The sequence below is a fragment of the Solanum stenotomum genome, chromosome 10, assembly GCF_019186545.1.
Source record: "Solanum stenotomum isolate F172 chromosome 10, ASM1918654v1, whole genome shotgun sequence".
In the NCBI taxonomy this organism is placed as follows: Eukaryota; Viridiplantae; Streptophyta; class Magnoliopsida; order Solanales; family Solanaceae; genus Solanum; species Solanum stenotomum.
In genome coordinates, this window is record NC_064291.1 from 41,973,472 (window position 1) to 41,999,662 (window position 26,191).

The following is a 26,191-nucleotide window of genomic DNA, read 5'->3' on the forward strand; positions in this document are numbered from 1 at the left end:
ATAAGAATTAAGTTATGAATTAGATACATGAACAAACACAATCCATTAAAGAGATTTAATTATGAAAAACACCAGAAAAAAGAGGAAAATATTAGACTGTATGAAATTTTGGTGAAATTGAAACTAATATTATTATTAGAAAATTAGAAGATTAAATAATAATACAAGAATCCTAATTAGTTTCAATGAATGATTAGTTGTTAGAGTCCATAACCAACTCAAATATGAAAAATTTATAAATATTATATATTTTTATTTTCAATCAAACACTGAGGTGAGTTTTATTAACCAAAAATAAAGAAACCAAATAAAAATACGAAATCCAACCGTGATTTGGAAATAATCGAAAAACAGAACAACTACTTAACCAAAAAAAGAAAAAGAAGGAAAAAGACAAAATAAAAAGAAAAGACGACAGAAAAATATTATATTAATTATTAACAAATAATAACAACTACTACTACTTTTTTTTTTTCCTAATTTGCGTTTTAGTGTAAAAAAATTGAAGTTCAAAGTTTATTTTATTATAAATTTTGGAATATTTTAAAATTTAGATAAAAGACTCATAAATATTCTTTTTAAACTTTTTTGTCTAAAAATATCCTTAACCTACAGAAAAGAGATTGATTTTGAATTTCAAACGTGAATGAGAAAATAACTATCAAGATTTTGTGACTAAAAATAAGGAGAGATTTGTGAAGTGAATTAAGGAAGGGATAAATGTTGGCTTTGGGAGTTAGGATTTATGTATCCAGCGTTTGGGGGTTTGAGAGTAAAATAAGGAATTTTGGAAAATTTTAGAATTGATAGGGAATAATGGTAATTATGAAAAGAAAAAAAAAAGTGTGTATATTGATAATTTATCCTTTTTAAAATAGTGGACAATAATTTGAGAGTTAATTGTGACTTGTAAGGAACATATTTCGAAACAAGGTTTTAGTAACGTAATATTATCAAAATTGGTCATTAATGAAAAATGTGATGTCCGTTATTGAAATTTTAGCAGTGTTTTTCCCCTCATATTTATAAGACTTCATTAATGTCTCTAATAAAACCATTTAGTGAAGAGGGTTAAAACAAATGATTCATTTGAACGTAAGAGCTTTTTCAACTCTTAATTAAAAATTAATGAAATATATATTCATTCATAACGTGTATTACATATCGAAATTATATAATTTGTTTCTGTATTTATACCCTACAATATTGTCTTCGTAAAAGGTAATTAGTAAAAATCATACATTATATTATTGTGCTATTAAAAGAAAAGGTAAACAATAATTTTTCAGAATTCTCCGTGTTATTTGTTTGTTTGTTGTTAGGCATTTCTTTGCTTCTTAATATTAGTGCTTCTATATATATATTTGGAAATTGGAATATAACATCACGTTCTTTAGATTTTTTAAAATGTGTATTTAAATGTTTATTTTTTTAAAAAAAGAAAAAATAATTAGAAAGATCTTATGTTTCAAGAGAAGTAATATGCACAAATTTAATTTTGATGTAATATGTACCTATATCTAAATGATAATCAATTGAAATATTCAAAAATCATGAATTGAAGTGGTAATTAATATTTATAGACTAGTGGATTTTTCTAAATACAATATTTCTAAAATTACGCTTATATGAAACTCTTTAACAGTATTGGATAATTGCCTATATTCGCAGAAAATATGAATAAAATGATAGCTTGTGACCGGATGATGGTATTGGAGCATATTTTGGTGTTCTTTTTTTTATATTTTGTATGGTATTAGTAAATTGTAAAATATACCCTTTATCAGTAGAACAAAGTTGTTCTTGTTTGTGTATTAAATATTGGACCTATACAAATGATGATATACCTACACCTGAGGTCGGACGAATGTGCCAAGAGGGATTACTTTCAAATTTTCATTGTGCCATTAAGGATGCGTATGATGATGCTATTGATAAAACACCCTTTTTAAAACCTTTAGAGTGTGATCCTCTTTAGAATATGGTCACAAAATTTTAACATAATTTTGTGTCTTTATTAATTTCTTATGAAAATAACTTTGTATTTGTAATGCCATTATGATAATAATACTTTTCTTTCATGATAAAAATAAATGCAAACCACAGTACTGAAAGCTTTGTTTAGTGTTCGAATTGATTCTATAATTTTATAACCATAATATATTTTTTTACTATCTAATAAGAGGCTAAAAGTATACGAGTATTGAACATATGTGTGCTCCCTTGCCAGGGCTCTTTTTGGTATTTAGTAATTTCAATGCTTTAAGAAGATTGTACCAAATTGCTTTATAAACGTACATATCTATTACTGGACAATAAAACCAATCCATTGGCCTTACACATTTGATACAACTTTAATTTTTTCGTATATTTATGTGAGTTATGTTTGTCATTCAATTTTTTTTCTAAATACCTTAATATATTAANTATTTTGTATGGTATTAGTAAATTGTAAAATATACCCTTTATCAGTAGAACAAAGTTGTTCTTGTTTGTGTATTGAATATTGGACCTAAACAAATGATGATATACCTACACCTGAGGTCGGACAAATGTGCCAAGAGGGATTACTTTCAAATTTTCATTGTGCCATTAAGGATGCGTATATTTATGTGACTTATGTTTTAAAAGTTCGTGGATGTCAGTTACAAGCTTTACAATATTGCTCTTCTAGTTTCAAATTATTAATCAGGTTTTGACTTGATACAAAATTTAAGAAAAACAAATAAATAAAAAAAAATTAAATCTTGTGATCTTAAGTTAAAGATATATATGTAAAATACATCAAAATATTCTTTAATCTTGTGGTCTTGAGAACATGTGTGTAAAGTTATAATTAAGAAATTAACAAAAAAAGGGAAGATATTTTTTTTTAAAAAAATTAAGCCATTCAATTTTTTTTCTAAATACCTTAATATATTAATTACTCCACTAATAATATTTTATCTACAAAACACACTAAAGGTAAAAAAAAATAAGGAACTGAATAATTATAATGTGTATTTTAGGATTTTTTTTTTTTGTTTTTTCCCCGTATTCTAAATTGTACATATATGTGAAGTGGTAATTAAGGACTTTAACGTTTTAATCGAAGAATATGATCGTTCAAATGATATTTTTTGTATTTAGAAAGTAATTTGAGTTCAATTAATTTGGAAACGGCGGTTAAAGTTTGTTTAACAGTTAATTTTGTTATATTTTGAGTTGGATTCAGTTATTATCTCTAATCATATCAGACATAGAAATACAAGCAACAACAAATCTTTGTATAGATCATATTCTTCGATTGAAATACATTAAAATTAAAGTTAGCCTAAACTGAACAATTGTAAACTTCTACTAAAAATCTAATAGAACTTACGTGTAAAACATCAAAACTTTCTTTATACCAACAGTTAGCTACTCAAACATCTACGTACCCCCAAATAAGCAGCAGGTACAACATCTGCAAGCCTATTCGTTAAAAAGTTTTACGAACTTATAGCTTGCAATCTCTAGCACAAGGGTACATGTTTATATATTGAAAACCTGCTCTCTCAAAGTACCAATCCGCAACAGCTTCATTGATTGTCTGCATATATAGATAAATGTTACAAGAATTTAAATTTTGTTATGATCAGATCATCAAAAGATAAAATTCAAAAACAGATTAAAAACGTGTATGTTCAAACTTTATATGGATAATGCAAACGAAACATTACCTTATAAGTAACCTTGGAGAGCTAGCACTAAACCAATATGTTGGTGAAAGAATTCCACGATGAGAATAGCAAGATGTGAGGAAGTAACCTCTCGTAAAACAAGGGGGTAGTCCCTCGAATTTCTTCAAAAACTCCACTCCAAAGGCTATGTTTAAAAAAAATTACAAGAATTAAAGGAGCAGAAGAGTCATTATATATACATGTGTAATTGAAAGGTATTCATTAATTCTTAGCTGATCCCTGAGAAGAAATTATATGTGTATCCAAAAGCTTAAACTCTTACTAGACTTGGTTCCATCACAGAAGTACAAGCTGACGGCAAATTCTTAGCTGATCCCTGAGAACGAGAGAGAGAGAGAGATTTAGAGGAAAAAAAAAGAAGATATTATAGTAAAGCACTTGCATATACAGATTACTAAAAAAAAAAAAAAAAGATCTATGAGACTCACATGTAGGTTAACAATTTTTCGATACATCTCTTGAATATCTGAAGTACCAGAGATTATCTTCCTGCATAAATCATGAAACATGGCAAGATGCATTTTACACTAATAATTAAGTTAGTTAACAGAAGGTATATAATTACGCAAAAAAAAAAGAGCTGACCCATTGATGAAGAAGCCCACATCTGCAACACACTTTACTTTGACATTCTCTGGCAGGAGGGATTTGAAATTGTCACAGTTCAAAATTGTTGCCAACCCCTCCTGCTGAAGTTCCACATAGAATTGCTTGGCATTACATTATTCAGGATTTTGCCTAGTAGAATTATAAGGTAGTGTGTGTGTATTTATGAATATGAAGTTAGAGTGAATTCTTACATTTTCAGCATTATTCATTCCTTTGCTCCATAGAACTTTCATTATAGCCTTAAATATTCTTGCCCCTCTAAAAAACAACTTGTTCTCCTAATGTAGATTTTTGACCAAATTAATCACCAGTGATCATATTATTAATTATCAATATATATGAGAAACATATGTACTCCGTATTTACTAGTAATAATTCTTACGGGGTCAACTTGTTCAACATCACCAGTGAAAGATGAACCGTCACGTACAATACTTCACCCTCACTCTATTCCAATTGTAAAACTCTACCAATTCCAACATTGTTTCAGTTAGAAGATAGATCTCAAGTGAATTAAAAAATTAAGAAAAAAGAACGTATAGCAAGATAATATATAGTACGTATGAAATGAAATCACCTGGATTTTGTTTGGAACTATTATGAAGTAATGCAGCGAAAAAACCTTGTTGTTTCATCTGCTTGGTAGAACCTAAGGGCTTAGTTGAATGATCAAGGCAATCTGGGATACTGTCGCACCAGCCACCTCCCTATAAATATGAAATAATTTGTACGTCCCAAGTTAAATTTGGTGACTTAATTAGTTATGTTAAATTTATGAAAATTAAATCTAAGAAGAATATTAATTTAGTAACTAACATCCAAGTAGACAATCCAGCTGCTAACTCCACTACCATGTCCTCTATCCAGATGATATGCTGGTGGACTTCCATCTAGGCATACTGTTGACAATGACAAAGTCAGAAATTTCGTTAAGAGTTTCAAGGATACTTACAAGCAAACATTTGACTTATATATGTATACATTGCATCATTTTACAACTAAAGGTCTTCAACTGACCAATCTTCAACATACACAGTTATGTCCCTTGACCAACTCATAAACAAAACAAGTGAATGTGAATTTCTTTGAGGAATTATGAATATATTTATGTATAGCTAGCTAACCATCACCTGTGCCTTGGGCAGTTGCGCTTTGGAGTATAGTGATATTGATGTATAGATCATCTTCGGCGCCTAGAACACTTGTACTACTACACAATATTGCTAGCAAGGCAAGGAGAAATGTTAATGTCATGATCCTCTTGAATGACATGTTGTTCTTCTTAAAGGAGGTTTTAGAGAGGGAAAAAATGGATAATGCTTATATTATGAGTATAGAAGTAGAGGTGAATGAGCTGGAATGAATTCACCTTTATTTATAACCAAATTTCCTTCACTTAAATTCACTGCTTAATTATTTGTTTATTATGCTTAAAAAGGTGTGATACATCCAAAAAGAACAATAGTACATTTCAGGTGTTAATCGAGGTGCGCTGATGATAGTGAGAGGTGACAAATATTCTATTAACAGTTGATTAGGACTCATACTGACTTTGCATGATATGTGACATATCCTCTTTAGACATTCATTTATTGTGAAAAGAAGAATTACCTCTGCATGTGATATGCTTTAGATGAAATTTAAAAAAAAGATTGTATGATGATTTATATTATATATATACTGAATATAAGCTTCAATATGTGATTAATTCAAAAAGAATGATGAAAAATGTAATATCTAGTTTTACATAATATATATTAGTAATAATAATACCTACAACGTCGAATTATCGATTAATTTACTGAGAAAATTCTTATATATATAATATAAAATAAGATCCATAATTATCAAACATAGCAGAGGTTTCTGTTTACCAAACATAGTTATGGTTTTTTCCCCCAAAGCGTATGCAACCATCCTTCGAATCTTGCTTACGATTTCATGTTTAAATATGGTATGAAATATGTATATAACTGTATAATTTATGTATAAGTTAAGTTTCTGAAAAAAGATATATGTAATTTTTGTTTATAGACTATGTATATTAATTATATGTATATTATGATTAAAATAAAGTAAACATACATTGTATAAAATTTAATAAATTACAAATTTTGATAATGTATGTATAAAATTATATTAAGGCATAATACATAAACGTGATTCTTTATTAAATTTTATACAATGTATGTTTACTTTATTTTGGGGTAGCTTATATGGTTTAGCTTGGGACTTTCATAATAGAACTCTCAAGTTCAAAACGTGAGAAAAGGAGGGTTTACTTTTGAATCAAGTTCATCGATCGAAGAAGCGAGGTTTACGCGTAACACTCAAAGATAGCAATTGTGGGTTACTTTGTTGTAAAAAAAGGGTAAAAATTCCTTATTGTTAAATCGTTTAGTACATAGCCCATCGCAATTCTTCAAAAAAGGGTCATCCTATGTATGCTACTACATTAGATATTGATGTTTTTTGGCAATGACATTATGAATTGTTTATCCCTTTATAAGGACCACTCTATGCGGTATTAATACACAATTTTTTTTTATCATAAAAATAATCATTTTAGAAGAAACTCATAGTATAGTAGTATACAACCACAAAAAATATCTACTTGTACTTTTAAAGGAAAATGGAATTTCAACCTCTCCATATTGTCATTAAAAAATTCCACATCATTGATTATTTCCTTCCATTAGAAGGCGATAGGGATATGCTACATAACATGTGATGTACGATCTAAACTGCACAATTCAATATCTATTTAGGCATTTGCTTATTGAAATTGAAGAATTATCTGAACATAACATATGCTACTTTTTAAAATGAAAATTACCATGATATTCTTTTTGTAATTGCAGCGAAAATCAACTGTCTTTACTTCTTTTACCTTCAACATTTATTTGGCTATAAAAATTAAATTTTATTGTAACAGATACGTACGTGTAGAGATAAGTTTTATAGTATTATTAACATAGTTTAAATATGTCATATCAAGTTAATTACTATATCATGTCACGATTCAAAATCTACAAATTGTAAGGACACTAATACCTAAACTAGTAAGCGAACCTAATTCTATTTTAATCTATTATTAACAATTAAGTGAAATTTAAAAGTGTAAAAGACATGAAAGTCATAAATAAATTTTGATAATCATAAAAGCGTGGAAATAAAGGAACTATATTCCCCTAACTTGGGATCGCAAATACAAAAGCCTCTTAACACTAAACAAATTTGAAATACTCCATACAACTAGCTAGAATAACGAAGACCGAAAAAATGATAAAGAGAAAGTCTAATATTGCGAATTAGCCAAACAACCAGCCCCGAATTTCAAACTCCTTCGCATAGCGCATACAGGTCAGAACCTGCAACAAAGAAAAGTGCAACAAGTGTATATACATACAAAAATAATGTGTCCTAGTAATTATAACATCATCAAAATAGTGAAGAGATTCGACAGGTATACCATTTACAATAATCAATTAGCATAAAAAAGGCAAAATTATTCATGTATTAACAAATAAGGTCACCATAAATTAAATATATAAAGACGGATAATGCAATCCATCAAGTCAAATGATAATGAATGAAATGTAGTATAATAACTATATATGCTATCGAGATGAACATGTAGTCTAATAATGAATTGGGGTGTTCAAGAGACATAACCATGAAAGACTAAATTATCCCATGTTATATGGAACTATTTAAATTATATATCCCAACATGACCACCTTATGTAAATATCTTATTTCTATATATAAAAAAAATCTTTAAAAGAAACTCATGCAAGATGACACGTCAGCTACTTTGTATCATCGTTCAAGATTTTATTTCTTGAGTATTAATTATGACCCTTCCATTAATAGATGATTAGAACTCATAAATTGACTTTATATGACATGTGATATGTACGTACTCTTAAGGTATTCATTTATTGCCTTGTGAGAATTAACTTTGACAACATGTGATATGCTTTAGATGAGTATTGTTTTTAAAACTATGTATGATGATTGATACTATTAAATAGAAAATTTTGGGTTTTTAAAAGCTTCAAATGTGTGATCAAGTTAAAAAAAAAAAAGATCGAAAAATATAATATCTAGTCCTATATTCTTTCTTATACATAAGAGGCTAGGAAACAATTTTTTGGATGACATGTCTGCTTGAGCTAGGGGTGTGCACTATTCGGATTAAACCGAATAACCAAACCAAATCAAACCGAATTTTTATTTGGATTGATTTTTTGGTTTTTCGGATTGGTTTTGGATTAATAAATTACTTTGTTTGGGTTTTTGGTTTGGTTTTGGATTTTAAAAATAAAAACAAAAAAAAACCGAATTATATATATATAATGTTTAGGCTTAGAATTAAGTTGGAGTTAACCACTTTTGTTCCTTTTTGGTTATTGCCTTTCATGATGATTACGTTTATATTTTATGTTTGAATTACATCTATAATAGGTATACTTATAAGTATTGTGTTTTAAGTTTTACTTATGATTTATATTAGAAAGTATATTTAAGGGATTAAATATTATTACTTTGGTTATAAATGTTATTAATTATTGACATAACCGAATAACCAAACCGAAAAAAGCCGAACCGAATAGAGGAAAACCAAACCAAACCAAATTTATTTTGGATCGGATTGGGTTACACTTTTACAAAACCAAAAACCGAAAATCCAACCGAATAGTGTAAAACCAAACTGAAAAACCGAATGCACACCCCTAGCTTGAGCTATGTGCTTTCAAGCCAGAGGAGGAAATTTATTTATTTTGCTTTCTTTGTTAATCCGTTATGTATTAAAAAAATAATGCTAAAAGTATTAAAATCACAATAATTAACAATTTAAAATATTCTATTGTGTGTTTAAAAAATACGAAAAAATATTACAAATTACAATAATTAACAATTTAAAATATTTTAAAATCTAATAAAAAGCTACAAACACATAATTTTTGATAGTACACAATATATTTAATAATTATGTGAAAATCACAATAATAATGTAAGAATGTATTTTCTAGCTATTTAAGCTTATTTTCCAAGCGTTAGATTTTTTATCGTAGATGGTCATATCCAATATCATGAGATGATTTAGAACTACAACAAAAATGAAATAAATTTTGTTCTTTATATTCAATATTCAATAAGTATTGCGAAAAAGGGACAGCAAGAAGGGTCAAAAATTCAAGAAAAGAAAGAAGGGTAAAAACATCTTTAGAAGGAATGCACAGTGCTCAGCCAAAAACCATATTTAATTGTATTCTATAGGGGGGCAAAAAATTATCATTAGACTTTCTCAAATTGTCTGAGCTTGATTGATAAATATCTTTTTTTTGCCAAAAACCCTTTTTTTTTCTTTTCAAATGATGTTTTGAAAATAGAGTTTTTTAAATTAAAGTGACTTTTTAAAAATGGATTATTTTATTTTAGAGTCGTCACTTAAAATTGAGTTTTGGTGTTCCAAGTCACCTTATTTGTACTCTTATTCAAAAGGAAGTTTAAGCACGGTCGCTTTATTGACTTTTATATGACTTAAATTAAATTTTGAATATGTTATATTTATGAACTTTATAAAAATGCTTATTACCCATATTCTTTGATTTATTATAAACTGCTTAAAATTTTCATGTTTTATGCGCTTTTCAATTTTGCTACGATTTATTTATTTATATGTCATGTCTAAAATTTGTGTAATGCTCTTCAAATAGTAAAACTTGTCTATTATTATTATTATTATTATTGTTCTATCATGTTCCTGACAATTCAATTTAATTATAAAAAATTACTTAAAATCTGAATTCTTTATATAAAGGCGAAGAACTTTAAATTATTTTTTGTTCAAAGTAAATCGTTGTGACCCACTAAAGGAATAATTCAACAACCGAATATTTATATAGATCAATATAAAATCGTTAATTTAATACCCTAAAAATAATCACCACTCAAACGAAATGCAGAGAAAATTGTAAACTTTTATATTTGTTTTATTTTTATTTTATGTTTTTCTGAAAAATAAGAGTGAATACAATATTAATAAGAAACACAAAATGAAAAATAGACAATTAAAAATATACATTTTCCTACATAAGTTTTGCACATGTTGTATTAGTATAAACATGTTAGGAATTATGGGCATCTAAAATCTTTTATTTTTCTTTATTTTAGTCATTAAAATGAAAAGAAACACCTACTAATTAAAATCAATATTTTACATAAATATATCTCATCAATTATTCTCATCATTTCAGTTTGTTAAACCATAAATAGATGTATCATCATAAGAGAGTCAAAATATAAAAATAAGAATAAACGTAGACCATAGTTTTACTTAAACATAAAACAAACTATGTTTAAACATAAAATAAACTAACGTTTGTTATAACAATTTTGCACTAAGTCTAATGATATAAAAGATCAAAACATAAAGGTGATATGAAAGATTAGAATATACTTGATATTCTAACATCAATGAATATTAATGGTTTAAATACATACGAAATTTGACAACTTCAATATATTGCAACCAATGCTTGTATAATCATGACACTAAACTATACAAAAAAGGATTAAGTATTACCTCTTGTGAAAATTAATTCACAAAGAAAAGATTATAATCAGAAATCACGAACTTGGAAACCTGAACTCCACTTTTATTTTTCTTTTTGCTTTTCTTGCTGTATACGTATGTAGTAGTGTTCTATATAGTCTGAGGGTTTTGGTGTTGTATTGCTAAACGTGTGTTTTTCTGTCTGTCCCCCCAAAAAATAAACTAATGTGAGGTGTTATAAGGAGTTGACTGGAGGGTGTGTACGTGTGTGAGTAAGACTAAGTGGGGTTGAGGAGAAAATGTTTGTGCAGGGCGCGTGTGTGTGTGCGCATGAATGAGGAAATTTGCAAGGATAAATTGAGGAATTTGGTGGGAAGTGCAGGTGAGTGTTTGGGTAGTTAAGGTTACTTTATAATATAATATAATATAATATAATATAATGATAAGAATATTATTTAAATATTTTTTGAACTAACAAAAAAGGTTAAGTATCTAATAGTAATAAATTATAATTAAGAAATACTAGTTTATTTATTAAAATTTTAATTACAAGAAACATGTATTTTTTTTAATAAATTTTCTTTTCTTTAAAATAAAACTTACACTAAAATATAACTCCATTTATTTTGTAATTTTCAAATCTATTAAAATAAATTGTAACAACCCGTAACTAGAAAGAACTAAAAAGGAATTTAAAAAGAGGAAATAGTCATTTTTGGAAGGTATAAAGAAAATCTGGAAATTGTCAAGTGTGTTAAAGTTGAGTTTTTGGTCAACTTCAAACGACCATAACTTCTAGCTCAAGATGATTTAGGTGTGTTTTCAGATATCGTAGGAAATATCTTGGAATAATCTTTCCAACGCCGTCAAATTTGCACGATTCCGAGTTTGTATGAGCGAGATATGCCCATTCGAAGTTGGGTTGTTCAAATAAGAAATGTTCAGTCCGGATTTTAGAAGGGTAGTTTGGTCTTTTCCTTACCCTTTTATTTTAATTAGTTTTCGGTAATTACTTAGGGGTCTAAACTGAACTTGGTCAGTTTACGCTTTTACGATATTGAGTTAGGGTTTTAGAAAAGAGAAATGAGAAGAAGGAGCAAGAATCGTCTAGTTCTTCAAGAATCGCTTGGGGTGATCCCTACGAGGTATGTGAGTTCACACAACATTGAGTTCGTTCACCCATGCGCCAAACATGTTTAATTCAACATGAATTCGTCCTAAAAGTTGAAAGTTTGAATGTTCTTGATGTGTGTTCTTGAATTTACTTTCGTTCTTGAATTTGGGATGAGATTGAGGAGTTCTTGAGAGTTTAAGGTCGATTTTAGAGTTGTGTTTGATTAGATTCTTGTGTACATATGTTGGGTATCGGAATCTAAAGAGAATTGGAGAAAAAGAATCGAATTTAGGCGACTTGGGGCTAAAAAACGAAGAAGGAACAAGTCGGGCAAATTTGGGTACCAAGTCCGCGACTGTTCCTCAAATTTGGAAAATCCTCCCTCGCGTCGCGGAGCAGTCACGGATTGAATAACCTCAAATTTTCGCGACCAAAACTTTAAATACATCTCCGCGTCACGGACCAACTTTCATACAGTGATTTTTTGATCTTTTCTTGTGTTTAACTATCTAAAAACACTCTTAAACATCATGAGATCTTTCCTATCACAAATCTCAATCCTTGAATCCATAATTCAATTCAAGGATTAGTTAAAAGTCAAGTCAAGAGAAGTTAAGAGCCAAGTCAAGAGAAGTTCATAGAGTCTTCCAAAAGTCTTTTACAAATGATTTAACTTTGTTTCAAGACTTGAGTTTTGAGTTGAGTAAAGAGTAAAGTTGAAGTTCATTTCTTCAAAGTATATGGGGACTATGTATTCCCAAAGAGTTAAAATGTTTTCACATTTAAACAAGAAAAGGAAATCTTGATTTCCAAAGAGCCTTTGAGCTAGTTTTCAGAAAAAAGTAAGTGCTTTCACAATTAAGCAAGAGAGGAAACTTTGATTTCCAAGATAGCCTTTGAGCTAAGTTTTTGAGCAATTATCTCAAATCACAGAAAGAAGTATGTTTTTAAACATAAGATCTAGTATCATATTTTGGGGATAGTATTGAGCACCGATATGAGGGAGAGTTCATACAACTTACAACTCCCATAAACCATGTAACCATAATGGGTAGAAAAGGGTCATACTTTTTAAATGATTCATTTAGTGCTTTTTAGCATAGACTAGTAAATTCACTTAGTAGTTCAGGTTCTATACCCTCGGCAAGGTATAGGACGGCCCTGACACGTGAGGCAAAACGTTGTATCATCACAATAGCTCTTACGTGAGGGTAGTCGGTTAGAGAAACAACTCCCACAAAAGTAATTGTATTCTTATATACACATTTTATTGTATTTTTACATACATTTAAGAGTTATATGTATCATTGCATACACACAGAGCTGACACCATGTTTTAAACAACTTTTCTTTATATTGCACTTGTTTTAAATTGCTTTATATTGAAATGAGTTCAGTTATGTTGAGTTGAGTTGAGTTGAGCCAGGTAAGTTCTTCAATTCACTTCAAGCTTAAGTTATGTTTAGCATTCCAACTAACATACTCATACATTCAATGTCACTACTAAAAAACTGCCAAAAAGAGACGGAAAAAGTTACGGACTGCGTCGCTTTTTTGGCCAAAAGCGACGCAGTCAATCTCGTCGCTTTTTGGCTCAAAGCTTTTCCAAAAGCGACGGACTACGTCGCTTTTGTTTTTTTTAATATTTTTTTTTGAAGAATGCAACGCCGTCCGTTTTATTTTCTTTTTTTTTTTAATTTTAAAAAAGAGACAAAGTCCATCGCTTTAATTAATTTTTATTTTTTTTTAGAATCTTGAAAAGCTAGGGACAATGAGACGCCGTCTGTCGCTTTTTGGAAATACAATTTTGAAAAATTCATAAAAGCGATGAACTAAAGGACCCTGTCCGTCGCTTTTCTGGTTTTTTTAAAAAATAAGATTAAAAAAAGCAACGGACTAAAGGACCTTGTCCGTCGCTTTTCTGAGTTTTAAAAAAAATAAAATCCAGAAAAGCGACAGACAAAACCACCCTGTCCGTCGCTTTTTTTGGAAATTTTTTTGCAGCAGTTTCTGTTGCCCACCTGCAAAAGCAATTCAATTCAATTCAGCCCCAATCAAACACAAAACATTATAAAGAAGCTACACAAAATATAAAACAACAAACTTAAATTAACATTCAAAAATATCTAAATCACAATATAAAGACTTATAAAGTCTTTCAAAATTCGTTTCAAAATTACAAATAGGTAATGAAGACTACATTTTATCAAGATTTCTAAAGTTCAACCTAATAATTAGTTCATAAATTCTATAAATCAAGATTCCTAAAGTTCACAACCTAAAGTTTAAAATCCTACAATAATTCAAGATTTCTAAAGTTCATAACTTAAAGTTCTAAAATTCCACAATAATTCAAGATTTCTAAAGTTCACAACCTAAAGTTCTAAAATCCTACAATAATTCAAGATTTCTAAAGTTCACAACCTAAAGCTCTAAAATCCTACAAAAATTCAAGTTCTCTAAAGTTCACAACTTAAAATTCTAAAATCCTACAAAAATTCAAGTTCTCTAAAATTCACAACTTGAAGTTCTAATATTCTACTATAATTCAAGATTACTAACGTTTCACAACCTAAAGTTCTTAAATCCTACAAAAATTCAAGTTCTCTAATGTTCACAACTTAAAGTTCTAAAATCCTACAATAATTCAAGATTTCTAACGCTCACAACCTTATAAAGTTCTAAAATCCTACAAAAATTCAAGTTCTCTAAAGTTCACAAATGTAAGTTCTAAAATCCTACAATAATTCAAGATTTCTAAAGTTCACAACCTAAAGTTCTAAAATCCTACAATAATTCAAGTTCTCTAAAGTTCACAACTTGAAATTCTAAAATCCTACAAAGATTCAAGTTCTCTAAAATTCACAACCTAAAATTCTAAAATTCTACAATAATTCAAGATTTCTAACGTTTCATAACCTAAAGTTCCTACAAAAATTCAAGTTCTCTAAAGTTCATAATTTAAAATTCTAACATCCTACAAAAATTCAAGTTCTCTAAAGCTTACAACTTAAAGTTCTAAAATCCTACAATAATTCAAGATTTCTAACGCTCACAACCTTATAAAGTCTAAAATCCTACAAAAAAATCAAGTTCTCTAAAGTTCACAACTTTAAGTTCTAAAATCCTACAATAATTCAAGATTTCTAAAGTTCACAACCTAAAATTCTAAAATCCTACAATTATTCAAGTTCTCTAAAGTTCACAACTTAAAGTTCTAAAATCCTACAAAAATTCAAGTTCTCTAAAATTCATAACTTAAAGTTCTAATATTCTACAATAATTCAAGATTTCTAACGTTTCACAACCTAAAGTTCTAAAATATTACAAAAATTCAAGTTCTCTAAAGTTCACAATTTAAAGTTCTAAAATTCTACAATAATTCAAGATTTCTAACGATCACATCCTTATAAAGTTCTAAAATCCTACAAAAATTCAAGTTCTCTAAAGTTCACAACTATCATACAATAATTCAAGATTTCTAAAGTTCACAACCTAAAGTTCTAAAATCATATAATAATTCAAGATTTCTAAAGTTCACAAACTAATTAAAGTTCTAAAATCCTACAAAAATTCAAGTTCTAATTAAATTCAATAATTCCTATCCAATTTCTAAAATTATTTATATATAAACTTCTAATCTAAGAATTAAGTAGTTATATTCAAGTTCCAAGTTCAAGTTCAACTTCAAGTTCTAAATTCAAGTTTACATCTAGTTATGTATAAACTTCTAATCCAACAATTAGTTATATATTCAAGTTCTAATTAAAAAAAACCTCATCGATCAATATATATTCATGACATTCAAACATTCATCACTATATAGTCATGACATTCAAACATTCATCATATACACTTCAATTACTAATTTCTAACTTCAAAGTAACATTTTACTAACTAACAATATATCAATCATTTTTAAAAAAAAATCTCAATTCACAATCAAATTACATATTCTCAAGTTCAAACTAGTCCTAAAATAAAAAAAACTCTAATTCATTCACTAATTACAATACCCAATTTAAAAGAAAATCCTAAAATAAAAAATCTCCAATTCTCTACCTAACTAACAATAATCAAATCAAATTAACAATAACACATCCCAACAAACTAAAACAATAATATACTAACTAACAATCAACTATAATCACTAGAATTGAAAAAAAAAACCTAAAACTAAACACCAACCTTAACAAAGAGGAGAGGCAGCGACAGGCAGTGACGGACGACGACGGGCAAGGGCAGTGACGGCGGCGGCGGTGGAGGTTGAGGCGCCATCTGGTGAAGGGAGATCGATAGAGAAAAGGGAGAGAATAAGAGTGAAGAGAGAAGAGAAAAGAGAGAGAGAGAAAAGAAAATAAGAAAATCCCGATCTGGGTCAAAGATATTTTAAGAAAAGCGACGGACAACGTCTCTTTGTCCGTCATTTTTTTAAAAATAGTTGACCAAAATTTTGACCAAAAAAGCGACGGACTAAGAGACGTTGTCCGTCGCTTTTCTTAAATGTTTGACCAGTCATGTTAACCAAAAAGCGACGGACTTAGAGATGATGTTCGTCACTCCTTTAAAAAAATAATTTAATCAATTAATTATTAATTATATATATATTTCGAGCAAAAATTCGCGAAAAGAAGCGACGGACTAAGAGATACCGTCCGTCGCTTTTTGAAAAATAATTATTTTTATTAAAAGGCGACGGACAGCGTGGCAAATGGCGTCGCTCCCGTCGCTTTTTAGTCCGTCGTTTTTAGCAATTTTTTAGTAGTGTGTATTGATGCCAGTTGGCCTGCATCTTCTTATGATGCAGACGCAGGTAACCAAGATCATCATCCAGCGCATCGTTGATTTTTGTTGAGATCCAGAGTTTGTTGGTGAGCCTCCTTGTTTCCGGAGGATCCCTTTTTATTGCTTTCGGTATTAGTTACTTCATTAGGATGTCGTGCTGTCTCGACATCCATCTTTGTTGTTTAGAGGCTTCATAGATAGGCAGTCAGACGTTAGTTCTTTAGTTTTTTCATTATCTTATGTCGAGACTTTAGTTTGCCTTAATGGCCAGTTGAATGTTCCTGTATAACATTCCAATTTATTTCATAGATGTATCTTTGTTGAGTTAAGTCTTCCGCTAAGTAAGTAAGTAAGTCAGACCAAAGGTTCGCTTGGGGCCAGCAATGGTTCTCGAGTGTCAGCCACATCCGGCGTGTAGGCTCGGGGCGTTACATAAATTTACTAAACTAAAATAAATTTAAAATATATTTAAGCTCAAAAATAATGTAAAACTTTGAATTCGGTAAAAAATGATGTGTCTACCCATCACATGTGCCTTGTTCTTTCAATGTAAATTTTAAATGTTCTGTGCAATCATTTATAAAAATCAACGAATACTGTTGTTTGACATGTGCACAATTTAAATGCAAATTGTTGAAAGATTTTTTTTAAAAAAAAACTAAGCAAATACTCATAAAAGCAAAATAATTAAAAACACATACCCCTTTATATTCATACCACTTAATAATTACATTATATACTTCCCAAATAATTTCGTTTAATTGATACTAAATCAGTATCATATACTATATTAGTATCATTAAGGCTGATAATTTCACTTAATTGGTACTAAATCTGTGTGTGTGTATATATATATATATATATATAGTGTTTATGGATATCATTAAGATTTCTTGTTCATAAATTACTCGTTAGTCAATAATACTATAAGTCTAATAAATAATCTGAACAATAGGGTAGGCCGAACTAGGCTTTTCTTCCGCTGGCTCCTTCATAGGCTTTTTGAGGTAGTTCAGCCCGCCCCACTGCCCCAAACCACCACATACGTTACTCATTTCAATTCCAATACTCTAAATCCTGAACAATTTGCCCTAATTAACTCAAAAACAATTGTAAAATCAATCGAAATAATTCATGGAGAACCTACTATCACATTTTCAATGGAGGAAAGGCAAGACTTTATGATCGAAGAGGGACTGCATCAAACAATGGTGTTTAAATTGTCCCATGTGCGCCAGATTCGAAGGTATTAAGGTCAATTTTACCGAATCTTGGTACCAAAAGCAATTGTTTAATTGACTTATTTGCTTTTGTTGAGGTTAATTTGATCAATATGAAGATTATGTACTAGCTTTATCTCGCTCAGTTGATTATCTTCTCTACAATGGAGTGGAGGACCAATAATATAGGGTTTTCCCATGGTCCATTGGATATATTTCTAAGGAGGAAATGACGTTACCTGTGGTTTGGAATTCTTTACTGAACTTATCTCCAGATTTTTTTGCAAAGAAGTCTTTGTTGTCTATAGCATCGGCAATTGGGAAATCAATAGCTATAGATAAAGCTACTCAAATCAAGTCAAGACCTAGCACGACTAGGGTCAAGGTTATACTTGATCTAAAGGAAAAACTTCCAAATCATATATGGTTGCAATTTGTGGATGAAAAATCTAGCAAGTTGATCGAGGTTTTTCAGGAGATTGTATACGATAATCTACCTTTGTATTGCAATATTGTAAGCACCAAGGCCACGATGAAGATAGTTGTCATTTGATCTCGAAAAAAAATTCAAAACAACAAACAAATTAATGATACCATTGAAGTTGCTTTAAAAGGTACTATCGATAGTGAAAAGTATCAAGGTGATGCGAGAGAAATACTAAATGAAAAAAGAAGGATTGTAGATGTCAATCAAAGTAAAGCTACTTCTTTAGATCGACAATTGGTTGTTTCCACTTCTAAGCAAAGACATGCAGACTCAATGGATGTTGATACAAGTAATATTGATGTTCAAACAACTACCGAAAATAAATATATTTTAGAGGTTTCAAATGATCAAGAGTTAGCTCTATGTCCTAAATCTGTAGAGATATTACAACAACAAAAAAGTGTGGATGTTACAGGTGATTGCAATAACCAACAGGCAGATACTAATAAGGTGCAATCAAAACAAATTGGGTTGAATTTGATGTCTATTGCAACTAAAAACGCAAGGGAACACCAAGAATTGGGGTTGATGCGTCGCAAGTTGGTTCATGGCAAAAATTAATAGATTCTGGACAAAAACTAATGGATACATCTGACGGTGAAGATGCTGAAAATTTCGGGCAGCATGTTTTGCAAATTGAAAACAAGAATGCAACTAAAATCTGGACACTGGTTGCACACAAAAATTCAACTAGTAGTCGAACTCTTTCCCCAACTAGTAGTTGAAATAATTCTCCATGTAATGGAAATGGTGCGACTGAAATTTTCATGACAGTGAGAAGAGACAAGATATTAGTAATGCCTCAAGAGATCTATTATGTTCGAATAGCTTTGATGCTTTTATTGAAGGCTAATGGAAAACAAGTAAGATTAACAGAGAATGACAGCGATTTGATCCAAGAAAAGTAGATTTCACCACCTGCTTTGAATAGAAAATTAAGCCCAAAAACTTCTGTATTTGTGCCTAAATGTGTGATTGCAAAGAAGAACGAGTCAAGGGTCTTAGTGTCAAACACAATTGATTTGGGCGAGGATTCTCTTGATGAAGATGAGGAAGACAATATGTTGGACACATGCTTTGATAGAGTGGCTAGGGAAGAGGATATATCACCTAGGCAATAAAGAAGTGAAAGCAACAATAGCAAAAAGAAGACACATGGAAGGCAACATAGTTGGGACGTATAAATGACTGAGAACTTTGTTCCTAGGCATCTACTGATGCGGCAGGCAAAGCAGAACCATTTGACAGTATCAATAGGTTCAACAAGATCCAATAAATCCATAAGGAAGCTATGGATTATCAAGTATCGTTGGATATGTTTGAAGAAGTAAACAAGAGAAAAATATTTCAAGTTACTTTTTGTAACATCTCGCAATTTGAAATAACTAGGAAGAAACTAATAATTGGAAATAGTCATTTTTGGAAAGAATGAAAATCTGGAAATTTGTTTAAGTTAGGAAAAGTTGAGTTTTGGTCAACTTCAAACAACCATAACTCCTATCTCAGTATGAGTTAGGTGTAGTTCCATATATGGTTGAAAATCTCTTGGAATGATCTTTCCAACGCCGCCAAGTTTGCGCAATTTCGAGTTCGTATAAGTAAGTTATTCTCTTTGAAAGTTGGGCTGTTGGATTAAGAAAAGTCTAATCCGGGTTTTGGAAGGGTAAATTAGTCTTTTCCTTACCCAATTATTCTAATTCGTTTTTAGGAACTAATTGGGGTAAACCAAGATTTTTTTTCAGTTTAGAAAAGTTAGAGTTCACGCTAGGGCTTGGAGAAAAGAGAAAGGAGGAGAAAAGAGAAGAGAAATCAATAATTGCCAAGAAACGTTCGAGCTTTGCGTGTGGATTTCGTCGGGGGTGATCCCTACAAGGTATGTGAGATCATATACCGTTGGGTTATTTCACCCACACGCCAATCATGATTTAATTCAGCGAAATTAAGTCTTGAAAGATTAGAAATTGAGTTCTTGATGAACATGGTTAAAAGTTGTTCTTGAATTGTTGTCGGTTGTGTTGATTGAGGTTTCTTGATGATTTGATTCATGTTTCTGGGTGTAATTTCAGCTTGAATCTATCATAAATTGGTATAAAGGATTATAAGTGTTTGGGGAAAGAACCATTAAAGTTTAGAGGGTTTAGAGATGAAAAACGGAGAAGAAAAGTCGTCAAACACCTGGGTATGGGGGTGGGGCGTCGCGCCAGCCAGCGCACCCCAAAAGGGTCCTTGAATGTTCACCCTTGGGGTGCCGCACCAGCCAATGCGCCCCAGACCAGTCCCTGAATGTTGAGGGATGGCGCCCCGCGCCTCTCAGAGCGCCAAGGACGCCAATTCTCTCCATTCGTTCCCCACTGTTTCATACTTGTTCCCTAGCAATGTACCTATGTTTCTAAGTTGATTCCAACACTCTAAGGTATGTCTAAACACCATGAAATCATTCATAAACATAAGATCATGAACCTTGAATTCATAATCCAATTCAAGGAAAGTTAGGATCAAAGTCAAGAGAGGTTAAGAGTCAAGTCTAAAAGTTAAGAGCAAGTCAAAGCAAAGTTTTTTTAAAGTTTTCAAAAGTCTTTCACAAACGTTTTAACTTTATTTTTAAGATTTAAGTTTCAAGTTAAGCAAAGAGTAAAGAGTTGAGTTCATTTCTCAAAAAGCTATAAGGGAACTAAGTATTCCCAAAGAGTTTATAAATGTTTTCACATTTGAGCAAGAAAAGGGAACATCGATTCCAAGAGAGCTTTTAAGCTAAGTTTTAAGTAATTATCTCAAACCAAAGAAATAAGTTTGATTTTAAAACATATGAGCTAAGTATATTTTTGGGAGTAGTATTGAGCACCGCTATAGGGATGCGAGTTCATATTAACTCAAGTCTCCATAAACCATGTAGCTATCATGGGTATTAATGGGTCATACTGTTTAGATGATCACATAAGTTAAGCTAGTGGATCCACTAAGTTAAGTAGGTTCTATATGACGGCAAAGTATAGGACCGTTCTAGCAGCGTGTCAAAATACGTTGTATCACCACTTAGGCTCATAGTGGTGGTTGTCGGTTAGAGAAACTCCTATCTAAACTATATTACTTTGTATATGAGTAAAGTTGAGTTTGTTATTGCATTTTCTTTAATGAACTAAGTTGCTTTTACTGTTTTATAAAACTTTTCATATAATGCATGTGTTTCATTACTTTATTCTGAGTTAAGTTTATTCATGAGTTAAGAAGAGTCAAGGTAAGTGTTTCTTTCAGAATCTTTTCAAGCCTATGAAGTGTTTAGCATTCCAACTCGCATACTCGTACATTCAATGTACTGATGCCAGTTGGCCTGCATCGTCTTATGATGCAGACGCAGGTAACCATGATCAGCATCCAGCGCCCCGTTGATCCAGCTTGAACATTTAGAGTCTGTTGGTGAGCCTCCTTGCATTCCGGAGGACTCCTTTATTTGCTTTCTAGTTTAGTTCATTAGGATGTTGTGGGGTTTGTCCCAATATCCATCTCAGTTGTTTTAGAGGCTTCATGGACAGTCAGTTATTAGTTCTTTAGTCTTCTCATTTTATCTTATGTTAAGACTTGGGTTGCCATTTTGGCCAAGTTGAATGTTTAATTCTTCTAACATTCTAAGTTATATTATTAAGCTATTTGAGTAAGTTCATTTGATCATTGTAATCATGTTTAGAGTCTTCCGCTGAGTTAAGTAAGTCAGGCCAAGGGTTCGCTTGGGGACATCAATGGTTCTCGAGTGCCAGTCACGTCCAGGGTGTAGGCTCGGGGAGTGACACTTTTGATGGGCAATCAACTTTTTTTAATTCATGTTTTTGTAATAGAAAGTTTTAGGCTGATAACTCAACATTCTTCTTGATTAACATATTTTTACATCACTTAAGAATCCTCATTTGTAATATCATCATTTGGTGTATTACAAACTCTATGGTGATCACAAAAGGAAAAATCATCCCACACATATATTTAAGGAGTAATATTACAAGTTTTAGATCTACTTTTAAAATATTACTACTTATAACATTTTAATTGCAAGTTATAATAGATCATTTTTTATTTATAATTCAATTAATTCCATTTTATTAAATAATTAGCTTTTTATAATTATATTTTAATTAATAGGTGAGATAAATAAAATTAAGGGTAAGAGAGAATCAATGATAATTATATTACACTTTTTAGGGATATTTTACCTTTCACACACAATATTACACATTTTTAGGGATTCTTTTACTGTTCACACATCAACCACCCACCTCCACTAGCACGTTTCTTTCTGACTCACACGCCAAATCAGTACCCCCCACCCCCACATTCAACCTTTACTCAAATGGTAGATCTTTCTCTCTCACCATCATCATTCTTTTTCTTTGTACATCCAAAAGAAGAAATAGTAAATATTTCTCTCTCATCATCTTGAATCTTCTTCTTTGTACACTCAAAAGAAGGACAAATCTTCTAAACAATACAAAGAATCAAGAGTTTAGGTTAACAAAAAAACATGTCGAAGAATAAAAAACATAAGCATGCACTTGGAAAGAGTCCAGATTCGTTAGAAGGGGTTTCTAATGTTGAAATTGAGGCTTCATCTTTTAACATCTTGACTCAAACTCCGCCAACCAACAGGAATGCGAATCCGGCAATCAAGAGTGTTACCATTCCCAAGAAGAAACAACTCAGTAAAGTTGTATATGATCAGATTTTTTATATTTTTGACATGAAATTGATATACTATGTAGTTGGTATGATTTTTTTTTGTATTAATATGTTTGTGCATTGACATGAAGTTTGTATAAATCTGGTATGACTTTTCCACAATTGTATTTAAATTGTTTTCCGATTGAAGTTGGTGAAATGGAGATAAAAATTTATATGAAATTTATATGTATTTCTATCTTTTGGTGATTTGTTCATACTAATTAATTCATTTTCTTTCTCAAAATTATTTTTTTCTTCAATGTTGTTTCAGTGATTGTGGTATGTACACATATTTATTTGCTGAATATATTAGCAATGGAGTTTTTAATATGGATCACATTGAAATTGATACAAAGTACCATCGTCAAAGGTACGCCACAATCCTATGGCAGTGTGGAAGAAGCAAGAATGTTGATGGCGCAATTAGTGAGAGTGAAGTAACTGGAACTGTTGCTAGCAAATTTGATGGACCCCGTATAGCAAAAGTACATGCTCCGGATACTACCTATTATCCTAAACCAAGACTATGAAAAATAAATTTGAGATAGTTGATTGTAGCTTAGAATTTTAATTATTACATGTTTTTTAATTTTTAGATGATCTATATTTGTTTTTGCTAAGTTTTTTACAACAATATATAATATGCACTATTTTACATTATCAGATTTATTCTTCTCAGATTTATATCAGTTGGATACCAACTTCATACATTTTTATTTTTAGCCTGTCTTAAACTTTCAAGTCAGATACCAAGTGTATACAAATTGGATATCAGCATTAACCAGATTTATATTGGATTCTTAGTTTTGAAAAACACATCATAAACATAGTAAAAATTAAAATATTTTGAGATTCCTTTTATAGGACAACAAGATACATAGTTACACTTAAGTTTTTCAGATGGATATTAATTGGATACAATATTAACTTGTTTTAGGTTGGCTAATTTGATTGAAATCTCAATTACATCTTAGTTTTTCTATTTTTTTCAGTTGGATACCAAATAGATACCAATTGGATACAACAATAACTAGTTTTAGGTTAGCTAATTTGGTTGAAATCTCAATTACTTTTTATTTTTTCTATTTTTCCAATGATATTTGGATACCAAATGAATACTAATTAGAAATTACATTAACTAGTCTTATGTTGGCTAATTAGATTGAAATCTCAATTATTATTTTTTTTAATTTTCCAGTGGGATATCAGTTTGATATCAAGTGTATACCAATTGGATACAACATTAACTAGTTTTAGGTTGGCTAATTCGGTTGAAATATCAATTACATGTTTTTTCAATCAGTGGGACTTTAGTTGGATACCATTTTCATACTTAATTTTGACTTAATTTTTCCAGTCGATACCAATTGCATATCAGCATTATCGAATTTTTCACTATACATTTAAAAAGCATAGAATACACAAAGAATTAAGTAGTACACATAATAAATGTTTTGAAATTATAATTCATTAACTTAAAAGGCAAAATAAATCAAAATACGAGTTTGTCACAATTAAACAACCAAATAAAAATAAAAATAAATTATGACTTTTTCCAGCAGGGTACTAGCCCTTCCCGCATTCAAGTTATCTCCCTACAAACATGATAGAAAAGTGCAAATACATACGTTATATGAGTATACAAATTAAATTTCATACCATTTTTATGCATACTTCCTATACCTATTCCATGTCAAAAGTCAACACAGATTCATGTCAAAAAGAATATCAAAATCATATCATTTCTAACTAGTAATTGTCTTTTATTAAATAAGCAGTACACCAAATTCATTTCATTATTATGCACAATTTCATACCAATATAATGCCAAAAATAAAAATTGAATCATACCAGATTTGTACCAAAACATTACCAGTTTCCATTCAAGTCTGATATAACTAGTATACCAATTTCATACAGATTTTAAGTCAATTTTTAAACTAGAGTCATACCAAAAACGATAAATGATTCATGCAAAGAATGGACAAATTTAATGTTCATATCAAAAACTAATAGTATAAATTAAAATAATGCCACAATTAAAAGTATTATACAAAATCTATATCTAATCAGCATACATAAAAAAATGATATCAATATTTTTTTACCAGAAACCTTAAATTAAAAAAAAAAATCATACTAATATTTATTCATGTTTCAAAAATTTATTATGTAATCTAAACAAAAGAATGTTTATACAAAAAATGTCACAATTTAAATCTATTATATACAAACAAAATCAAAAAAAATTCTTTACAGTTTCATTGTTCTTATTATTTTTTTCGTTTGAATAACATAACAATACAAATAATAAATCGCAAAGTACACTAACCTGAAGGATCCCATCTACCACCATGTTTTATTAATATTGATAAGAAGAGAGAATCTGATCTTTGCATTACTTTTAACTGGTTGAGTAAAAAAAGGAAAACAAATTGACAGGAAAAAAAATCGAGGGAGAGAGAAACGTTTGAAAATAAAAGAAAATCTGATTTTTGAATTAATTTTTACTGATTGTAAAAAAAGGAAAATAAATATTCCTATTTTGTTTTGAATCTCCTAAATTTATGGCATTATTAATTACACTTATTGTATTCAAATTAATGATTATAAATTAATTATCTGTTTTTTTTTCTTTTTATGATTTAAAAAAATATATTTTTTACTATTATTTTAAAAATCTTTTTTTTTTAATAAAATGTTACAACCTGAAATTTTTTATTGTTACAACTTGAAAATTTTACTATACTGTCATAACTTGAAAATATTAGTCTTATATATGTCATTTATAAAATTTTCACATCACAAAATACTTAGTTCTCTCTAGTTCTTATTTTCTTCATGCTTGTTAGGTAACAAAAATTAGGTACTTCATTAGGATTGGTAAGGTAATGCCTAGCCCCCCTTGCTTGTACTTATCCTTATTGATATTTTTTTATGTTTAATAAAATACCGCTAGACACTATCTAGTGGTAAATTTGCTTCTT

At 29.9% G+C, this 26,191-nt stretch overlaps 1 protein-coding gene and 1 pseudogene across 2 annotated transcripts in view; both read right to left on the reverse strand.

The window, feature by feature from the left end:
- The window catches only part of LOC125841724 (3-ketoacyl-CoA synthase 11-like), a 303,969-nt gene that overhangs the window by 58,476 nt on the left and 219,302 nt on the right, over window positions 1-26,191 (reverse strand). Inside the window, exon 1 of one of the 2 annotated variants that reach the window (XM_049520898.1) lies at window positions 13,976-13,988. The exons of the other annotated variant lie outside the window; for it this stretch is intronic. The gene's annotated coding sequence lies outside the window, so the exon portion shown is untranslated. Of the gene's footprint in view, window positions 1-13,975; window positions 13,989-26,191 lie in introns of those variants that run through there. 2 annotated transcript variants of the gene reach the window in all.
- LOC125842987 (pectin acetylesterase 8-like) lies at window positions 3,479-5,585 on the reverse strand (annotated as a pseudogene).